Consider the following 20,407-nt stretch of genomic DNA (forward strand, 5'->3'; position numbering starts at 1 on the left):
ATTACACTGGGCGGCCACTCTATGGGGTGTCACTTTTACACTGGGGGGGCCGCTGTGGGGTGTCACTATTACACTGGGGGGGGGGGGCGCTATGGAGTGTCAATTTACACTGGGGGCCCACTGTGGGGTGTCACTATTACACTGGGGGGGCCGCTCTATGGGGTGTCACTGTTACACTGGGGGGCCGATCTATGGGGTGTCACTGTTACACTGGGGGGCCGCTATGGTGTGTCACTATTACACTGGGGGGCTGCTATGGGGTGTCACTATTACACTGGGGGGCCGCTGTGGGATGTCACTATTACACTGGGGGGCCGCTGTGGGATGTCGCTATTACCGCTGGGGCTGCTGTGGGATGTCACTATTACCGCTGGGGCCGCTTTGGGATGTCGCTATTACCGCTATGGCCGCTGTGGGATGTTGCTATTACCACTTGGGCCGCTGTGGGATGTCGCTATTAACGCTGGGGCTGCTGTGCGATGTCGCTATTACCGCTGGGGCCGCTGTGCGATGTCGCTATTACCGCTGGGGCTGCTGTGCGATGTCGCTATTACTGCTGGAGCTGCTGTGGGATATCGCTATTACACGGTTGGCTGCTGTGGGATGTCGCTATTACACAGGGGGCTGATGTGGGATGTCGCTATTACCGCTGGGGCCGCTGTGGAATGTCGCTATTATTCTGGGCGCCACTGTGGGATGGCAGGGGTATTTCAAAATAGACCGGGTGCAGATTTTGACTGCTTTTTGGATGCGGAAATGTTGCAGAATTTTCCACAGAAATTTCCGCTGAGGACATTCTGCAGTATTTCCGCATCCAGAAAGTCAAACTCTGCACGCTGTCTATTTTGAAGCAGTCCTGTCCTTTTTGGAACGACAGGGTTAAAATCATAGGTCGTGATAAGCCCCGCCCCCTGATGTGTCAGCACTTTGCGATAAAGAAGTGCGTTTGGGGTTGTAGTTTGGGCACTCGGTCTCTAAAAGGTTCACCATCACGGCTATATAGATAGCTGGGGACCTGGGTTTAAATGCCACCAAGGACAACATCTGCATGAAGTTTGTACATTCTCCCCTTGTTTGCATAGGTTTACTCCTGGTACTCTGGTTTCCCCATGTATAAGTGTGTAAAATGAAAATACGCCAAAAGGTGTTGAAAAAGGAAAATCTGACCCTAACCTATTAAAGCGAGGAGACCCTACCTAAAAGCAGAGCACTTGCCCTCTTGAGGGCAACCATAACTCTCCCCAGTTAGACAAGGGATAATGGCTGTAAAGAATGTACAATTGTACATCTGAGGTTAAATGTTACATGAGCATAGAATGAACCAGATGTTGCACAAATACATAAATAGAAAATAGTCAGGAGATAGATGTTACAACACTCTAGAATAAACCAAAAGCTACACAGACTTATCTGTACTAAGGAACAGGACAAGAGTTGCCAACTTGACCGGAAATATACAACTGGTGTCCTCTGTGAAGGGTGGAAACGCTGAGCGAGAAGCAGACAAGAAGTCAGTGAGCGGGCGGCAAGTCTGTCAGTTTGAATGCTCTGCACGAGCTCTGATGACCTTAGCAATGATGTCAGCGCTCGTGCAGTCATCCAAAAACTGATGGGCCGTGTAAAAGGCCATGTTTAGACTGGTGCCATTTAGTGGAGAATTTACATTAACACTCTGCATCTCACCTGACATTTCATTTTCCTCTGTAAATACGCTAGCGAAAACGATGTTTAATAGATTTGCTTTCTCCTCATTACTATCTCCAATTTATCCTACATTTATTAAAGGGACAACACTTTCAGTATTAATCTTTTTACTACTAATATAGTTGAAGAACAGTTTAGGGTTACTTTTACTCTTCTTGGCAATAAGTCATTCTGTCTCCATCTTTGCTGTTTTTCCCAGGTGCCCCCCACCTGCATTTCTATTCTGTCAGGTCTGTTAGTTAATATTAAGTCCAAGATGGTCGTCCCTCTATTCTGGTAGGATTAAAGCTTCTGCGTCTGCAATCAAACAGGAGCAGCTCAGTTCCTCAGCTGTTAGTTTTTAATCACTTCTGCCTTCTTTCTTGCAGACTACATAGTACTTAAGGAGTGCTACGTAGTGAAGAGGGAAAGTGGAAGTATCAGTGATCACGTTATCCCCGGGTGCCCCCATCACAGCAGAGCTGCAAAGACTTAGCAGACTATTGCCACTACAGGGGGCTTTTTCTTGTAACTGGGGCACCTATGGATGCTGCTCCTATGGGTGCTCTAGTCCCCTCTTAAACTCCTATATGGATTTTGCCATCACCACGTCCTCAGGCAGAGAGTTCCACAGTCTCACTGCTTTTACAGTAAAGAACCCCCTTCTGTGTTGCTGATGAAACCTGCTCTCTTCCTGCTTATTATCTTGTATAATTTGGTATCGTCTGCAAATATTGATATTTTACTGTGCAGTCCCTCTTTCGGGTCATTAATAAATATATTGAACAAAACGGGGCCTAGTACTGAACCTTGTGGCACCCCACTAGCAACAGTGGCCCAATCAGAGTACAAACCATTACCATCCTCTGTTTCCTTTCTCTGAGCCAGTTCTTTACTCAGCTGTGAAGATGTATAAGGTTTTCTTTGTTTTGTCATAAGCATTACATGTATAACCTTAGTTGGGATGCATGCGTTCCTTTACTTATATAACACCATATGTGTGAATGCTTCTTTGCTTTTCTCATTAGGCTGGCCACCTAATGCTTTATCTATCCCTTTCTTTTCCTGGGAACCATGTACTACAGCTAAAGGAAATGTTCTGAGTAAAATGTATTATGTTTGTTTGTACTTACCTGCACTGGTGGAGCTGCAGCAGGGTGTCTGCTCTGAGGATATAGAGGCAGCCTAGCAGCAATTGAATTACTTTATAGGACTCCTGAAAAGGATTGTGGGAGGATTCACTGCTATAAAGGCTCACCTGAGCAATTAGTGTGGAATTCAGTGCAGTTCTTTTGTTAGTTGTGCCAGGACTGTGTGAGGAACATGTCTATGGACTTTTCTGTTTGCCATGTAAAGATGGACTGCTATAAATAAACGCCTATATGCTTTGGAAGAACTGGGTCTGAGGCTCCTTGAATTTACCCATCCTCACACCAGCTACCCACGGTTTCGCCCAGTCCGAACTGTCCCATTTTATATATCAACCTATTATGTGGCACAGTTTCAAATGCCTTAGAGAAATCCAGATATATAAGATCAATAGACTCTCCCAGGTCCAGTCTAGAACTTACTTCATTGCAGGAGCTGATCAAATTGGTCTGACATGATCTACCCCTCATGAACCCATGCTGATGAGGAGTAATTCTGTTGTTCTCCTTAGGGAATGCAGGATGGCATCTCTCTCAGAAACCCCTCAAATATTTTTTCAATGATTGAAATGAGACTTACCGGCCTGTGGTTACCAGGCTCTCTTTTAGACCCCTTTTTGTATATTGGAAGCACATTGGCAATGCGCCAATCCAGTGGTACATCCCCAGTCTCAATCGTGTCCATCAATATAAGAAATAGTGGTATAGCTATCACGTCTCTTAGTTCCCTTTATAATCCTTGGGTCTATTCCATCTGGGCCCAGCGATTTATCTATTTTAATCCTCTTTAACCAGCTCTGCACTTCCTCCTGTGCTAGGCATGCAATATTTAGCGAGGATTCATTTTTATTCCCCTGCATCTCGTGTGACATTGCTTTTTCATTCGTGAATACACTTGAGAAAAAACTATTTAATAGATTTGCCTTCCCTCCCCATCATCTTCTATGGTTTCTCCTGCATTATTTGTTAAAGGGCGAATGCTTTCAGTGCAAATCATTTTACTGTATATATAATTGAATAGTTTAGGATTATTTTTGCTTTCTTTGGCGATCAGTCTTTCTGCTTCCTCCTTAGCAATTTTGATCTTTTCTTTACATGATTTGTTTTTTCCCTGTATTATTTTAGCTTTTCTTCACTGCCTACTTGTTTTAGTAGTTAAAACACTTTCTTTTTTTTGTTTATTGCCCCCCTTACAGTCTTGTCGAGCCAAAGTGGTTTCCTTCTACTTGTAGTTCTTTTATTTTTAAAGGGTATGAACTGCTCACGAGGTAATTAGAACATTTTTAAACTTCTCCCATTTGTCGTCTGTACTGTTATTTTTTGAGGATGTTATCCCAATTATGTTACCGATAGTAGTTCTGAGCTGATGACATTTTTCTTTACTAAAGTTTAGTTTTTTTGTCGCTCCCTAATAAGGCTTCTTATTGAATGACAGCTGGAATTTAATTATATTGTGGTCACTATTTCCTAAATGTCCCTGCACCCCTGTGACTCTGTCTGGTTTGTCAGTTAATAATAAATGCAGAGTGGCCCTCCACCTACGTGGCTCCCACACAAGTTGGGTAAGGTAGTTGTCTTTAATTGCTCTCAAGAACTTATCACCCTTGTGAGATTTGCAGGTTTCGTCTTCCCATATTATATCCGGATAATTAAAGTCTCCCATAATAATTACTTCCTTGCGGTTTTACACCTCTTCTATTTGTCTTAATAATAACATTACTTGGCTTCTCTTACTGAGAACAATCACAATTTGCTTTCTAGTAATGTTGGGACTTTTGTTATCTACGCCTGTCAATTGCAACCCACTTTCTCTAGGGACAAAACAGGTAGCCCCCAGATTCTGGATGTGGGGCTGCCCTCGTCAGGACGATCGCCCTGCTTTTAGGCAGGGTTTTCCTGTATTACTATGATAGGGTGAAATTTCGCTTTTCCCATTGTTTAGCTTCATTAATATAGTTTTGTTCTCCGAGTTTTCTATTAACCATCCTTTTACACAACTATTACGTCTGAATCAGACGGGGTATTTTTGGTGTCTGGCTTGGATATAATAGCAACATATACAAATAAGGGGTTGGCTTTAATTATTGATATATAGAACTATATGAATTTATATATTGTCATTTTACATAATAATATGACCACTGGGGGAACCTTATTGTTTTCTTTTTTCTTTCAATGCAGCCCTTGGGTTTGTAAACCTAAAAAATCCCAAGTGTTTTCTTAAATGTCTTTTTAACAGTACATAGGTTTCTGTTGAAAAAGAAAGGTACGGAATGAGAACTAAGACCAAATCACTTCTACATGTCAGAGCGATACAGTTACCTTGGAAAGTGCAAGCGCCTTGTGAGCTTTTTGACAGACCTAATCCTGCATGCATCTTATCAAAGATCAAACCTGTACTTTGCACCAGCTTTTAAAAACACTTTTGAAAGTTATTAATAGTTTCAAATTGCATCAATATGGTTTCCTGCGCTTAGGAGGCCTCTTTGTTCCTTGCAATCACTAATAGAAAGTTAACAGCAATACTTTAATTGCTTTCACTTTTTGGATGCAAACTAGGAGTCATTAAAGCTTTAGAAATCTCCTTTCTCAAAGATAGCATCTCCTGCCTGGAGGAATGGGAATTAGACAGTATTTACAAGACTTAAAGCTAATTTTATTGCATATCATATTCGCCATCTGCCTCTGGCTCGAATATTAGGGGATTTATTTTAAAAATCTAAATATTGGAAGACTGTAATAAACCTATTGTCTGAATGTAAATTTCACAAATTATACTGAAAACAATATGCTTGGTGCCCAAGCCTGAAGGTATTATGTTCTCAAGCAGCAGCTTTGTGTTTATAGACTGCTGATCATGTCCAGTTGTATTGACTATGGAGCCCTGGACAACCCAGAATAGGAGCCTTCTGCTTGCCAGCTTTTAATAGTTTTTCTAAAAATCTCAACCTACATAAAACATAGTGCCAAGATAATACTGCCTCATACTGTCCACATAATATCATCGTATAGTCAGTGCCGTCTTAACAGCATTATGGGCCCCTGGCAAAGCAGTGTACTGGGGCCTCTATGATAACTACTCACAGGAATAAAAATGTGAATTGTCATCAAAATTAAGCATATATTTATTTTATTGGCCCTGCTGAAAGGGTTATTCACCTGGAAATATACATTCTATGGGATGCTGCAGGCACGGGACGACGTCGAGAAAACTCAGGAGGACGAGTGAGTTAGTAACCAGCGACCTAGACCGGAGAACTGGAGTCTAAGTGTCTAGGGTTCGTTTTCTTCTTGCCCTGTAGACGTCTTTAGTTCATACTGCCAGGCTACTTTACACTAGAAAGTAACAAGACGATGTACTGCGCTTCACGAGATGATCCACACATCCATTCGGCTGGAAATCTCTCTTTTTATTATAGAAATTAAAGGGGTTGTCCCGCGCCGAAACGGGTTTTTTTTTTTTTCAACCCCCCCCCCGGTCGGCGCGAGACAACCCCGATGCAGGGAGGTAAAGGAAGTTTACCGGAGCGCTTACCTTAATCCCCGTGCTCCGGTGACTTCAATACTTACCGCTGAAGATGGCCGCCGGGATCCTCTGTCTTCGTGGACCGCAGCTCTTCTGTGCGGTCCATTGCCGATTCCAGCCTCCTGATTGGCTGGAATCGGCACGTGACGGGGCGGAGCTACACGGAGCCTGCATTCTGCACGAGCGGCTCCATAGAAGATTGCAGAAGACCCGGACTGCGCAAGCGCGGCTAATTTGGCCATCGGAGGGCGAAAATTAGTCGGCACCATGGAGACGAGGACGCCAGCAACGGAGCAGGTAAGTAAAAAACTTTTTATAACTTCTGTATGGCTCATAATTAATGCACAATGTATATTACAAAGTGCATTATTATGGCCATACAGAAGTGTATAGACCCACTTGCTGCCGCGGGACAACCCCTTTAAGGCTAAACAACAATAGGAATTATGGGTAATTTGAAAGTGAAACAGAAAGTGACAAAATTAAAGTCTTGGCATAGACAGATTGGAGCCAAGTTTATATCCCACCACACAACATTATCATATATGATACAAGGTGCATTGAAATGTTAACATACATAGATTAGTATGGGGCCCCTATGCTTGTGGGCCTCCGGGCAAGTGCCCATCAGGCCCATGCGTTAAGATGGCATAGTGCATAAATAATAATACAGTTGACAGATAATAATAGCCTAGTTTGATGTTTAAGGAGACTCTGTTACCTACTTTTAGTACTATAAACTAAGTTTATAGGCTGAAAGTAGGTGACCTGCTCAGTCTTAGGTTGTAAGTGTTATACTTACTTGCCCCGTTGTTCCCTCAGTGCAAGAGCTGGAAGCCGCCACTGCAATGCATTGAGTGGTGCTGCTAAGTAGTCCGCCCATTATAAAATTACAGTATGCGGACTACTTAGCCGAGCCACTAAATGCATTGAGCGGTGGCTTTCAGCACTGGCATTAAAGGGAGTGACGGGGAGGTAAGTATAACACATCTCCGGACTCAATAAGTCACCTACTTTTAACCCATAATGATAGTTTTTATGCTGAAAATAGGTGACAGATTCCCTTTAAGGACGCAACAATTATTTATTTTTTTTAATAAATTTGTTTCCACCTTTCAAAGCCATATCTTTTTATTTTTCCTTCGACCTAGCCACATGAGGGCTGTTTTGTTGCAGATTGACCTGTAGTTTTTATTGGTACCATTTTGGGATACATATAATGCATTATATAACTTTTATACATTTTTTTGGGTGGGACAGGGGGAAAGAACTAATTGATTATGCCAAATGATATGATGTCAGTATGATGATACCAAAATTATGTATATATATATATATATATATATATATGTATGTATATATAATATATAAAAAATATATAAATGTTTATCCACTCTTGCACAATAAAAACCCTTTGTTTTGGAAAACAATTTGCTTTTGGCATCTCTGCTTTCAAAAACCCATGGCTTTTTTAAAATTTTTCCTTTGATGGAACTTTGTGAAGGCTTGTTTTTTGTGTGATGAGCGGTACTTTTTGTTGCTACCATTTTGAGGCACATTTGACTTTTTTGAGCACTTTTATTGTGTTTTTAGGAGGCAAAATAAAGCAAGTTTTTCCTTGTTTTTTATAGGGTTTGTTTATGTCCCATATTCACTGTGCATCTACATAAGGGAAAGGGGGAGGAGAGTGGCTTTGGCTTTCAGGTGACAAAAGCATAGTCAGAGCAGGCCTGAGCAAAGATTTTATGGAGCCAGGATGCAAGCTTGGCAAAAAACCTCCCAGCATGACGTCTCCCTGAAATAATGTATGTCCTACATAGGCTGTGGTTGTGCTTGAGGGCCTGGTCAGGGCGCTGCAGGTTAAGAAAGTAGAGCCTACTGGAGCAGTGGGGGAGCTTACTGATGAGGATCATGCTATGTCTCTTGAGGTGAGTGACAAAGAAGATAAACCCAGGACAATTATGGTAAAGCAGCCACAGTTTCAGGACCCTGGCAGCCATCTTAGACTGGCTAGACAGGCGGTATGACATCTGTAGATGGTAGATTCTCCATCAAGCAGGAAGGTATCAAAGAGGTCACCAGGGCTACAGTATCTGCAAGAGGAGAGGTGTGCCCACTAGCTGACTAGGGAAAGTTCTGCACCTGTTCAGTGTCTATGGTCAGATGTAACATGACAGAAAAATACTGCATGTAAAGTTTTTCCTGCCTGGCTCAGTGAGATATACGGCACCATAACTGATGCTGTCGGACACAAAACTGATCCAATGTGAAACTACAGGATCAGTTTTTTCATCAGTTTTCTTTCAATATTTTCATACTACGCTGGAAACAAGAGACAAGAGAGCCCAGACATATCCAAACCTTAGGCTTTGTTCACACAGGCGTGGTTTTAGTGCAATGTAGGTGCATAAAAAAAAAATCGCACCTATACTGCGCTAAAAATCGTGTAATCGGGCAGCTAGGGCTATGGGATTTCCTGATTACAGGGAGAGAGAGCGGGGCTATGGGGATTAACCCATAGCCACGCTCTGTCTCTCCCTGCTATGGGGGATTAACCCATAGCCCCTCTCTGTCTCTCCCTGCTCTGTGGAACCCCAAGTGATATCCCCACAGTGCAGAGAGAGTGGGTGGGGGTAGAGAGAGGGGACAGGGCTATAGGGCTTCTCGCAGGGATTCTCCATAGCAAAGAGAGAGGGGGCAGGGCTAGAGGGTGGATTCCGCCCCTCTCTCTTTACCCACTACAGGGAAATCCCTTGGGAATAGCGGTGGAGGGAGTCTCCTACTGCCCCCCAGCGGGCCTGGATGAATTCCCAGCTGCTTACAGCGGGATATATAAAACAGGCTGCCCAGAAGCACATTTTAAATGTCCCACTGTAAATTCCTGTAAGTCCCTGTGGGGATTAAGGGAACCCTTGGGGAGACCCCTTATCCCTGCGGGGACTAACAGGAGTTAACAGCGGGACATTTAAAATGTGCTTCTGTGCAACACATTTTAAATGTCCTGCTGTAAGCAGCGGCGTATTCCCTCAGTCGGCAGAAATCCTCCTAATGAGATTAGTAATCTCATTTTCCTGCGCAGGAGTTCCATAGGATCCCTCTACCATAGGAGTCTATGGAAACTCCTGCCCATCGATCACCAAAGATAGGTCAGGACTGGAGATGAGCGAACGTACTCGGTTCGGGTGTTTTTGCACTCGAGCACCGCTTTTTCCGAGTAACTCACTGCTCGGACGAAAAGATTCGGGGGGCGCCAGGGGTGAGCTGGGGGTTGCAGAGGGGAGTGGGGGGGGGAGAGAGAGCTCCCCCCTGTTCCCCACTGCTAACCCCTGTTCCCCCGCCCCCCACGGCGCCCCCGAATTTTTTAGTCCAAGTAGTCAGTTACTCGGAAAAAAAGGTGCTCTAGCGCAAAAACACCCGAACCGAGTACGCTCTTTTTTTGCAGCATGGACCTTAGATGCAAGCTTTGCAGTCGTACGAGGGGGTACTGATAAGTCTTTGGCTTTGCGTTCTTTTTTTGTTTCTATGGTAAGGAATGTTACATCACATGAAAGCCTTATGTGTCTAATATATGTTTTCAAAATTTTGTGTTTGTAGCTTATGGCAACAGTGATCTAGGCAGGCAGGAAAACAAAATGGCGGAGTCTAAGGCGATATTCACAGCAAATGAGAGCAGAGGAGTAATAAAATTCTTGTTTCTGAAAGGACAGTCCGCAAAGGATATTCATGGTGATATGTTGCAGACATTGGGGGATCAATGCCCTTTATATTCTACAGGTAAGAACTGGGTTGCCAAATTTAAAAAGGGGCCACTTCAGCACCAATAATGAGGAACATTCTGGACGACTGAGAGGTTGTTGTTCTGGAGATCGTTGATGCTGTGCACAACCTCATACTGGAGAATCGGCCAATTTTAGCTAAAGGAATAGCAGACATCATGGGGATTTCTCGTGAACGTGTTTGTGTCATTGTCCATGAACATTTGAACATGAAGAAGCTTTCTGCAAAGTGGGTCCCCAAATGTTTGACAACAGATCAGAAAATCATGCAAGTGAAAACTTCACGGTCCTTTTTTTTCAGCGTTTCCGGACTGATAAGAACTTCCTGGATCGACTGGACACTATGAATGAGACCTGGATTTATTTATATGACCCTGAAACCAAGGATCAGTCGAGTGGAGGCACAGTGGTTTTCCTCGCCCAAAGAAGTTCAGGGTGCAAAAATAAGCCACTAAGGTGATGGCGTTTTTGTTCGGGGATAAGGGGGGCATGCTGCTAGTGGACTACCTTCAAAATGGTTCCACCATCAATGCAAGTTATTGCATTGAACTTTTGGACCAATTGAAGGCAGCTCTGAAGTCCAAAAGGTGCGGCAAGCTGTCCAAAGGAATCTTGATCCTGCAAGACGCCTCCCCTCACACTGCATAAGCAACCATGGCAATACTGGGGGAGCTAGGCTTCCAGCTGGTTGACCACCCACCTTATTCACCAGATCTCGCTCCCTCCAACTATCATCTGTTTCCAAACCTGAAGAAACACCTCAAGTGTACCAAATTTCACACCATTTCTGATGCCATGGCTGCTACGGATGACTGGTTTGAAGCACAACCAAAATCATTCTTTTTGCAAGGCTTACAGAACTTGGAATACCGATGTAAGAAGTGTATTAACATCAGTGGAGAGTATGTGCAATAAATGTAAAATGTCATCTTCCTATCTCGTTTCTTTCTGGGTAAAGCCAAAGACTTATCAGCAGCCCCTCAGTATGTACTCTCTTTGATTGGTGCGAGTATTTAGCACGTCTAAAATTCCTTCTTGTGACGGCTTCTATAGGAAACCATTGGTTCTTATAGAAGCGCTCTTTTCACGCATCTCTAATGCGCGAAAACAATGCTCATGTGAACAAGCCCTTAGACTCGTGAAGTCATGAGGGAGGCATCCGCAATTCTATGTATTTTAAATGACCCTCCTTGTATAAATAATCATCGGAACACCAGTATGAAAATATTTCATCCACCCACATACCGTACGTTTCCTTCTTCCTGACAATGCGTATATTCCTTTGTAATCTTTCCTAATCACAAGGTTTCATCGGTCCTGTTAAGTAGCCGTCTGCTAGCTGCACACATGGTAATGAAGTCATCTCACACATTTGGAGTTCATATTCATTTTCTTAATATACTGCATTTAATTAGAGATTAAAGGCAATCATTAGCTCAAAAATTACCTCTGGCTCATTGTGTCTGTATAGGGTCTGTATCTTCTTGTGTCAGCGGTGAATGATAGACTGCTTAGTGCTATCATACACCTAAGCTTTCTAATAACCTTTAAAAAGAGAGTGCCTTGTTATTTAATTCTCCCACTAGTTACTCGAAATTGCCACGTAAATGGCTTTCCTAAGACTTCTGAAACGGGTATTGGGCACGGAATATGATGCCATAATTTGAAAGGCTTTACATAGATTTATGAAACTAGATTGACCCGATATTTGCTACACAAACATAAAATGTTTGAGAGTATGGTTGTAAATGTTTTAAGAACTGATTATTTTAATTGGCAAGGACTTCAGGATAAACTACATTTAAGTGTACCTACTGGAGACACATATTCGCTTGCGATTATCGGCTCTACGTTGTGGAGCTGGGGATTGGCTTGAACTGTTCGCCGTCCACGGCTTGGTCTTTCACATTTTGTGGACATGGCAACAAACTGGTAAGCACTATTCTTTATATCAACTGGAGACCTTATTCACATGGACAATTGTCTATAGCAAAGGTACATACGCCAAAAAAAAATCGTAAGTAATAGCACCAATGTTTTCCAATGGGAGCGTTCATATGAAACCTATAAAAAAAAGGCAAATACGAGTCCGGAACAGCGTTAGAAGAAAGGTCTTGCTCTCTCCGTGGAAGCTCACTTAGCAACACTTGACTCTCCCTAGCGGTGCTGTTGGCTGAAGCACAACCGCGCCGTTAAACTTATCATAGGAACTTTGACCTGGCCTGACAGGGCACTCAATGTATCAGACTCAAATTTTATGATTTTATGGCGATGGTGTTAGATGCACCAAATCTAATGACATCAAAATCACCCACCAAAGGTCACGCAATGAGGTCAAAGTGTGGTGCAAGAAAAAGCCCGTAGGCCTTTTTAATATTAGATGTACAAAACTTTACTAAATGTTGAGTAAAGTTATATCAAGAATAAATGCCACTCAGAGGCGGACTGGGCCAGTGGGGCAAGGATGTATGTGACCCCCAGGCCTCTCCTCCAGTAGAGATATAGGACCACGAAGCATGAAATCTTCAACTATGATTGCACTGAGTCCTATTTTTCCACACAGGCGATTGGCTGGAAGATCCAGCCAATCGCATGCAAGTATGGGGTATGGTGCACACGCTGACTGACTTCCAGCCAATTGTGTGGACTGAAGATCATGGCTGACTACACAATGAATAATTCACTGGCTGGTTCTCATCCGGGTTGGTTGTTGAGCTGCCCATCTCAGTGCAACAGCAGTGTGTTCCTGAGGCTGTGCTCCCACACCACCACTGTGATTTTGTGCATGGGTCCCTCTGAACATAATTTTGATGATCCATACAGAACTTACTGTATTTGTATTGATTTTGTAAATATTTCTCTTCCATTTTCCTTTTTTTGGGGGTTCGGGGGGGACATTTGCCATTTTGGTGCCTTCAGAATCAAATATCAGATTTCCGTAGAGTTAGGATTTCAACATACAATATTTTCAAAATACAATGGTCGTCCCAGAACCAAGTAGTATTGTATATTGAGAAACCATTGGTATATTAGCAGCTCTGCAGAGAGGGGAGAGCTCAACTCTCTACCTGTCATAGGGTGACTGCTTGTGTCATCCTACAAGAGTCTGGTCAGTAGAGGCTTGGCCTACTCTCTGGATGACAGCATAGGAGCGCTGGCAGCTACTATCTGGATGACAGCATAGGAGCGCCGGCAGCTACTATCTGGATGACAGCATAGGAGCGCTGGCAGCTACTATCTGGATGACAGCATAGGAGCGCTGGCAGCTACTCTTTTCTATTCAAGGGGCATAGTGTGGAGGCCATGTTCGAATCAGAGGGCAAGGCATGGGGCATATGTTAATTAGGGGACCAGTGTATTTATGTTACCTGCTTGGTTCTGGTCATGCATTTATGTTATAAACTTGGTTCTGGTGTGGTATTTATGTTATGATCTCACTTCTGGTGCTTCATTTGTTATAATCCTGGTTCTGATGCTGTATCTATGTAGTATGTTTGGTTCTAGTGCTGTATTTATGTCATGAGCTTCTTGCATTGAGTTTATATTATGACAGGGGTATGCAATTCATGCAGGGGTATGCAATTTAGGTCCGTAAAAAGTGATTAATTTCACTGTGTGCATGTGCATGTGGCTTGTATTGTTGTTGTGTATGTATGCCTTATTACATCTGTGTGCCATCCATGTAATTTTTTTTTGCTTTCACTGTTCCCAGGCAACATGCATTACAAATGCAGCACACCGTTAAGTAACATGCTGTGACTTTTTTTTTATGTGCAACATTGGTCAGCATAAAAATCGTACGCCTGAATACACCAATTTACTTTTTTTTCTTCAGCCGTCCAAACTCTGTGCCATAGTGCAGGAATTTGAAATAAACAGCGGGAAGATAGATCCTGCCCTAACTTTCTTGCATGTAGTATTAACTATGTGCAGGAAAGATAGGGCAAGTCCTATCTTTTTTCTCCTGTACAATTACCTGGCGCGAATCCTGATAGTGAAAACAAAACCGTTGAAATCAATGGTTTTGCTTTGTTCCGTTGTGGGGCTGGGATTATCATGGCTGCATAATGGGATAAAAACACACTCATCTGTTTTAGCCCTATCCTTCAAATGAGTGATATTGAATAATATCGTTCAGAGTAAATGAAGCAAATGATCGAATGACAAGCGATAAATCGTTCATTTTATGCAGGGATAAAAATCATCGTTGGCTCATTCACTAATCGCTCGGTTCAAATACCGATTGTTCAGTCGCTCTCAGTCACTTATAAATGTGAACGATGAAACGATGTATCTGCCTAAGGGTAGTTTCAGACCAATGTGTATTTCTCCTGTTATGCGCCTGTGATAATCACGGCCACACAACGGGACAAAACGGAACCACTGATTTTAATGGATTTCAGTGGTTATGTTTTCACTAGTTCTTTTCTCGGCCGTTAATACTAAAGATAGGACTTGCCCTATCTCGCCTGCATGTAGTGAATACATTGTGCAGGAAACATAGGACAAGGTCTATCTTCCCGCGTTACTTTTATTTTAAACTACTGAGCTTTGGCGTAGAGTTTTAATTGCCCATGAAGGGACAACTATGTGTACCAGCGAGCGAAGTTGTGCCTACTGCCATCTGAAACCACTCTTATAACGAGAAATCGGCGGATCTAAATGGACCCTTACTCTGATGATTTGCATCCTGGAAAACATATTTTTTACACCAGGTTCTGTTCTATCAGCTAGTGTGGAAAAAACAAAGTTCCTTACTGCATTACGGGAGTTTGGTTAGGCCTCCAGCACACTAGCATATTTGGGGCTCTGTGCCAATCAATGGATAGCAAACGGCCCCATTATAGGGCTATGACACTTGCGTAACTTTAGCGGATGTGGTTGTACTTGGGCCCAAGAGCCTTAGAGGGCCCATAAGGCCTTTCTTCTCCATATAGGGAGCCCAGTACTATGAATAAAGCATTATAGTTGGGGGCCCTGTTACAGGTTTTGCATTGGGGCCCAGGAGCTTCAAGTTTTGCCCCCGAGCAATGAAGACATACACACTCACTGCGTGTCCTATTCCTGTCTATATCATGGACGAGAAATAGTACATGCAAATGCACGTCAATGTGCTGCCTGTCTATTAACACGTACAGGTGTCTATTTGCTGTCCGATGCAAGTTGCAAGTTGCAAGTTGCACCCAGGCTTCTCAGGCACAGCTCTCGCACACACAAAGTGTGCCAGAGGCCCAAAGTTGTGTCTTGCAGCAAGCCTGTTGGCTGTTTCTAATGATGACCAGCAGAATTTTGAATGCAGCTCTGGAGTCTAATAGAGTCTCTAACTGAAGATCATTACAAGATAAATAAAACAATGCACTTAGAAAGGTACCTGACTTTATATGTAGATGTCATTTATATATAAACTGCAAAAATGGTGCTCAGTGGTGGATATCCTGTTTTTAAAGGAGTTGTCCAGGATTAGAAAAACATGGCTGGTCTTTCCGAAAAACAGCACTACAGCTATTGGAAGCCTCATATTTATATTTTTTCACCTATTTCCATTTACCATAAATCTCTTTATAATTTTAAAACAAATCTGCATTTGAGTATCCTGCCCCTTCCAGAAATAAAATATCCACTTAAAAGGTAAGTGAGGAATTACAGTATCACAAGTGCAATTCCCCGCAGTATTCTAAGAAGACGAATGGTTAATCTTTATTTGTTAGCTAATAGGGTAAAGAGAAGTGATGCTGTATAGGTACTTTTTGATCAAAACCTGCAATTTTCTAGTTGTACACAAGAGGGAGAATTAGAATTGTGCCGTAGTAATTTTATCAGCCAATATTCTGAACACCATATATGTCACTATTGTGTGTAATATATAGTTTATAGCGCCGGAGATCAAGTTCCTCGTAAGAGACGTACAGGGAAAGTTTATTAGAAGGGTATTATGCTTTTTGACAAATAAGTTATTAATTGTACAATAAAGTTTAACAATTTTGCAGTATAGTTTTTGTATCAATTTCTCATAGTTTTAACTCTTTAACTATCAGCCATTTTTCGGGTTTTTATTTTTTTATAACTGCATTCCAAAAGCTTTAATTTTTTTTTTACATCGACATTGCTGTATGACTACTTTTTTTGTGGGACGAGTTGTATTTTTTAATGGGAGTCAGTAATGTACTATATAATATGTTGGACAACTTTAACATTTTTAAAGTTAGGTGCAATGGAAGAAAAAACATAAATATCCCTTTTTTGAGGGCTTTAGCTTTTGCGCTGTTTATGGAGTGGTAAAAATGACATGTTAACTTCATTCTATTACGATATTATGTTTAGGTATTTATTTTATACGTTACTACTTAAGAAAATATAAAAACCATATTAATAAAAAGAAAAAAGCTCCACAACTTTTTAATATTGTGTGGATTGGGTGTCTGCGAGCTCGTTTTACCATTTTTGCATAAATACACATTTTTATCCCTTTTTATTCAATTTTAAAGGAAGACGGGGTGACCAAAAAATGCTATTCTGGCATTATGTATTTTTGTTTTCTAACAGCGTTCAACATGTGAGATAAATAATTAGCATGATACTTTGATAGTTAAAACTTTTTTGATCATGTTGATGAAAAGTAGAAAGAGGGGAGTTTTCCACATTTTTAATTTTTTTTCAATGTTTTTATTTTTTTTAACTTAAATTATTCATTATTTTTTAGTCCTCTTAGGGACTTGAACTTGCAATCGTTTGATCGCTTCTTCAATTTACTGCAATACTTTTGTATTTTTTACAATCACATATTAAGTCCTGTCATAGCCAGGGCTTAATATGGATAAAATGGTCGAATACATGGCTGTCCTGCGAGTCTTTACTATGCCCAGGGCTGCCATGGCAACCATTAACACCCCATGATTAAATCTCTGAGGGAACAGAGGTGATCGTGAGTTGAAGGGGGTCCATACATATAATCTGTTAAACAGCTGAGATTGCATTTAGCTGTGACGGCAGCTGCTTACAGCGGGTGTCAGTTTTCAGAAGCACCCACTACTTATTACCCACCCTGCACCTCTGTGACGTACATATACGGCACAGAGGGGGAAAGGCTTAAAGTTTTCTGCTTGCTGTTATTTAGAAGGAAGCTTCATTTTTTTAGTCGCCCCATCTCCCACTTGAGTAGAAAGTGCTCAAAAAGTCATGTGTAGTGACCCAGTGGGTCCTACAGAGCAGTCCAAAAGTTAATAGGTCCTAGGGACCTTGCATGAGCCCTTATGAGGACATGGGAGGCACCCTTTAGGGGGAAAACCCTATTCTTCCTGGCGATAGGGCTAAATTAAGTCTGCCTGGTAAAAGGGCCCCTGCTGATTGGCTGCCTCTAGCTAATTTTTGGTTGGTCAGCCTCTTCTTATGTTAGAATTTATGTGATTGGAAAAACTGGCCATGTGACTCAGAGTTGAAACTGTAAGAGCTCGAGTGATTGAAGGAGAGAGAATAGGAAGAAGGGAAGCGTGCAGTTGGTGTAGAGAGGTGATGAGAAGGAAGTGCTACGGAAAGGAGCAGAAGCGAAGGCATATCTTAGGAAGAAGTCTGGAGCGGGAGAGTAGTCTATTTCAACACTGCTAGGAGACACCTGAGCCGGGGAAGACCCTCGTGTAAACCAGAAGGATACCAGACCTCCGCAACTGTGAGTTTACACGCCAAAGCGCACAAGTCCCTGCACAGTCAGGAGTTAGTTAAGAGAGCCTGCACCATACTTCACATCTCGCAAAGGAGTTCAGACCCAAATTTAATCCATTCCTAAAAGTACTTGTTTCAACTGGGAGAATAATTGCAAGTCCCATTCAGTTTTTTAACATAATCTTATTGCACACTGTTTGTTGAGAAGTTAACGGTTGTCTTCATGTGTAAATATATTGTGAATTTCTCCAGATGCTTTACCAAGCTTTGTGTGATTTTTTAAAATTTTTTTAAAATTTCTTTTTATTGACAGTTACAGAAAAAAGTAACATTCCAAGTAAAGCTCATGACAAGAGAGCACTTATGCATGCTGTGACATAACATTGTTTTACTGAAATTTTAGTCTTCTCACAGTGATTTCCTTCCGGTGTAGTAGTGCTTTCCCTCTGTCCGATCTTTAGAGCTTCTTGCTTACTTATAGTCCATGACAAGATATTTATTAAAGCAGAATATAATAAAAAGATTAAAGTATTCTTATACCAATTTTGATATCCAGGAAAGGTCAAAAACATCTTGACCTTTAACGTTTAACACCTAATTGTGGACTAAAAACCCTCAACCCTCATCCAGATATGGGTATAATCGAGATTAGAGGTAGAGATATAAGAAAAATCAAATGGATCAAAATGTCATTTGGGATCTATCGTAGAGTGACGGTCTATTTTTAATTTCCCTAACTCATTGGATTTTTCAAAGTGAGATACTAAGTAGTATGTCTAAAAGGATGTGCACATGCTATAATTTCAGGAGTGGTGAAAAATGCTTGTGAATTTTATTCATCTTGCAAACCGAAGTAAACTGTATGCTTTACTTTACTACCATTCGACTTATATTCTTATTCTACTAAGGGAATACATTATTAAGGCACTGGCGTCACGACAAACCAATACCAATAAGTTTAGCCAGAAACCCTTTTCCAATCTCCCCTGCAGCTTGAGCTATCCTCGTAGGCTGAGTAGCCACCATCGTGACTAGGCGAGAATTGCCACCACCCACTCGAGCTACTCCTCATTAACTCCTGTTCGCTGCACATATATATGCAAGATGGTAGCGATTAAAACTCTAGCTCACCTTGCATAAAACAAGCCCTCACACCTCTCATCATTAGAACAATAAAAAGGTTTTGGTGCTCTGAATATCATTTATTATTTAATTTTTTTAATAGTAACAAAATAGAATCAATACACAGAGTCATCATAATAGTACTAGCAAAAAAGGAGGTACCCCAGGATCAAGTCAGGCAACACAGAAACCGCTAGCAAAAAAGCTGCCCCAGGGCAACAGAATGGCCTGTGGTCACGATCCACTAGAGAAATATAAAAATAAAAAATTATCTTTATTCTAATCACATAAAACACCAATTATTGTTTAAAACATACAGGAAAGATGACACTTAAAGGCACTATATATCACAGCCAAAAAAGGCATATGTACACTAAATACAAGTCACAGGGTATGCCTATATGCTGCCAAACAGGCACGTTTACTAAACAGAGATCTAGATGTATCCCTAATAACTCAAGGACACTTAACGCTAGGGGAACGAGCTGCAGACAGGATCCCTAAATAAAGTATAGGAGTCAGCGTCCTACCAAAAACGAAAAATTAAGACACAATAGCCCCCGCGACATTTTTCGCCTTCACAGGCTTCTCAGGGAAGAAGGGTCCCTCTTTCCTGCGATGTCCTGCAGCTAAGGCAGTGTGTGCACACCAAGCATGACTCTTTTCTCCCTGGACACTAACTTACCTAACATATAAGCACTTTAACTTAGTTTTTGAAATGTTCCCTTTCAATGCCAAGTTTTTGAGTGGACCAAAATTTCACTGCAGTTTTTGGTGGCCAACATTTCACTGTGATGTGATTTTTAACATGTAAACTCGCCTGCGCAGCTCATTTTATATATCCAACTTCAGAGTGTTATCATGCTAATATATTGTCACCTCAACACATTTATGACTTCTATCACAGATCATAAAATGCAACTGTGAAGCACAAGTAATTCATTTCACAATAGGGTAGAGAAAGTATGGATCATTAGGCAAATGAGTGCATTCTGAATTATTGGACTTGTGTAATCTTGTTTTCTCTTCAGTTGCTTTCCCAGAATTGTATTGTCATTGCTGCTAAGTCACAGTAATTTAATGAAATAGCCATCATCAGTCTAATGCCACTGAATTATTCACTGTATAATGGTCAAAGGGTTTTGTGTCTTTCACTTTTATGATTAGTAGTTTGTGAAGATTATTTTATTAAATTATTTTTTATTCGGGAGGGACCCGTAGCTTTAAGGACATAACTTTAGGGAGTGCAGAGTTAGCATTTGCACTTCTGCCATGGAGCATAAGAGGCTCGTAGGTTCATCTACCACATAGAAAGTTACCGGTATTATAGATGAGATGTTCTAGTTGGAGACTCACAAATTTTGCATTAGTGCCCAAGAACTTCAAGATACCCCTCTATGTTACTTGATGTAGTCTATATCAGGTCTCTCAACAATCTCAGTTTCTATAGGTCAGTCCATCTTTCAATTGCCAAAGGTGGATAGCCTTTGTAGAAT

This window comes from Eleutherodactylus coqui, chromosome 7 (genome assembly GCF_035609145.1).
Source record: "Eleutherodactylus coqui strain aEleCoq1 chromosome 7, aEleCoq1.hap1, whole genome shotgun sequence".
NCBI lineage: Eukaryota > Metazoa > Chordata > Amphibia > Anura > Eleutherodactylidae > Eleutherodactylus > Eleutherodactylus coqui.